Here is a 3,124-nt window from a genome sequence, read left to right on the forward strand (position 1 = left end):
CTCTTTTTATGCTGTGCCTTAAGGAAAAAGAACAATTAGTCATACCAGAGATGGACATAAAATGGAAAACAGTTTGCTCCCCACAGTGTGAGTAACTCCTCTACCTGAAGAACTGGTCGATGATGGGGTACTTGTGGAGGAGATCGGAGGATGGCGAGCCATTGCCAGGATAGTGTCAGTGATCCTGCAGAGGGAGGAGGAACTGGTGAGAAACACAGAAACCCGATCATTTTAACTCCAAACACTGAGAGATGGACTTTTTTCTCTGATTTCAATAGACCTGTGAGAATATTCTTAAAAAAATCTGGCTTCAATTTTATAACATGATTAGAGCTTTAAGAAATCTACCACCTCAAATTCCTGAAAAATAATCCAGGACATAATGTATTTATGAACTCTGACAAAATGTCTCCAAAAACACTCAATAATTCTAGCAGACAATGGAGAAACCCCACCTGGTGGCAAAGATATTTACAGTATATTCATTAGTCAGCCAGTTGTTAGGAATGGAGGAATGTCAAAGCTAATAGCACTCTGGTTACTCTGGTGAGGTCACCCAAAACATTAAATGGGGATAATAATGCCTGACTCAGAGTTGCTGTGAGAATGCAGTATGATATAGATACAAAAATGGTCACAAATCTTGTCCTGTGGTTATGAATGAATACTGAATTATAATTTAACAAAAAGTATGGGCTCTGGAATATTTCAGGCCTTGATTCAAATGTTGGCTTTTCCAGCTATGAAGCACATTAATCAATCTCTCTGGAACACCAATACATGTTCATTTTTTATGAGGATGAGTGATAATTTGAGAGCATCTTGAGTTCAATCCTGGTACTCCCCTCCTAAAAAAAAAAAATAAAATAAAATAAAGAAAGAAAGAAAGAAAGAGTAAAGAAAGAAAGAAAAAGGAAAATTGTGCACCCTCTTTAGCCATTAAAGCATACACAACCCAAAAAATCCATAAAATCACTGTTTTATGATGATTAACACACAAACTTGAAATATTGATTTAAAAAATCAGGAAATAAATACCTGGACTGATACAATGTCCACTGTTGTGAGACTTCTCCTTCAGTTTAAATGTCTTGTCTCCAAAGAAATTTTAAAAGTGTTAACTTTATGTGAAGACTGCAAATTTCACTTAATTTGCTATTAAGCCAATTTTTATACAACTAAACAAGGAACTAACAATAAACTAAGGTGAAACAGAAGACAAATATGGAGAGAGAAACAGATGAGTTGCAGCTGGACAGAGCAACAGATGCTATTGTGACATCTTGCCTTCCCGCTTCCAGTGAGCACATCACCTAACAGATTTGGGTGTGCTGATGTTAGTATACTAACTCCCCTGGTTTCCTAGAACTTGTATATCAATAAGCACATAAAAAGTCCTAAGGAAAGCAATGCCACTTAAAGACATCAACAGTGGACACTAATTGAAGCAATTTTAAACTGCAGTCTGCCATTATAAACAAATATAAAATGCAATAGTTCCTACAAATTAAAAACCATAATCTTGTCCAAAGCTTAATTACTTTTGCCTTTTAACAGCTTTTTGAAAAATGGATTTAGTTCAGGGTCTATATAGGGACTCACTATGTAGATTAGACTCACAGTGATCCAAATAAAGTCTGGGATGATTCAAGCATAAGGATGATTTCCAAAACATGAAAGCTTTGCTGTTAAGCAAATGAAAAGGCATTTGATAGATTCATCAGAGCAATAAGATAAATTGCAGATTACCTTGCTTATTAGAGACAATCACAATCCACTAAGAGTACAGCCATGGAGTAAGAACAAACTTCAACAACTACCACCACTTAGGCACAACCGGATCAGAATACAGAGCAACAAATGTCCATGGCATTCTCTCACACACCAAAGTGATCAGCAGATAATCAGTGGACTCTAACAGGAGACATGTAAACAGCTGAAGGAGACGACTTCGTGGTAAGATACGTCACAAACCTGGAGGAATAAAGACCTGCTAATACTACTATCATCAGAGGGTGACTACGTTTGCTTGGGCACAGCCTGCCTTCTGAGGGGTCACATCAAGAGCCTTCAAACTATGGAGAAAACAGACTTCATTGACATGGTGCAGGCAAGTCTCTATACAGGCAAAAAGCAAAAAACAAGCCATCCTCAAAAAGAAATAAAATAAATTAAAGAAAATGTTCAGTTGACAACAAACAATTATGGGATATGGAAAGAAACAGTGGTGTCATAGATACACAAGAAAAAGACTAGTTGAGTGAACTACCCATGAGAAGGTCCAAATATTGCATCCAACAAAACAGCCAGAATTACTATGTCTGAAGAACAAAATTCCATGTGTACTGAAGGAAAAGAAGCTATGATGATGAAATTATCAATAAAAAGTATTGTAAAAGGCAAATGGAAACTCAGAAATTAAAAAGTATACAAACAATGAGAAACTCAACAGAAGACCTGGAGTTTCACAAAGAGGAATTAGAGAACATAAGGCTCAAAGCAGACACAATCTTCCTAGCACTCAACCTGTTTGCCAGCAGAGGTATTGTTCTCAGTGAAGGCTCACCATAGTATGAATGCTGTCACTGGCAAACAAAGGATGTAATTAAGAAAAAGAAATAAAATAGAATGTTGTAAATCTATGCATATCTGGAGATATCCAAAACTTTAACACAAATGCTTCAAGGACTCTGCCCAATGAGGTCCAAGACAGCCAGATAACTGACCACAGACGTTTATTAACATCTTCCTGCCTAATTTTGCTTATCTTCTTTCCAATCCCTATTAAAAGAGCCTGCATCTCTATGTTCCCTACAGAGGGCCCTAATGCCATCAATCTGCCTGTATGACTGTATGACTTGGTATTAAACTGTCTGACTCATGGCTTTCACAAGCCCTCACTGTAATTCCCAGTACTAAAGTCCAGTGACCTGCTCTGAGTTCCTTATGAAGAACTTAGAGACATAGACATTACATATTCTGAAGAAGAGACAGAATAATAAATGAGGGAAAGTTGAATAAAGGCTTCATGAAATGCAGGACAGCACTTAGTGGACCAATATACATATAGCAAAGGTTAGTAGAGAACAGGTAGAGGCTACAGCTACAGCTGTCAGCAGACCTT

Source organism: Octodon degus, unplaced genomic scaffold, assembly GCF_000260255.1.
Source record: "Octodon degus isolate 3935 unplaced genomic scaffold, OctDeg1.0 scaffold00666, whole genome shotgun sequence".
NCBI classification, from domain to species: domain Eukaryota; kingdom Metazoa; phylum Chordata; class Mammalia; order Rodentia; family Octodontidae; genus Octodon; species Octodon degus.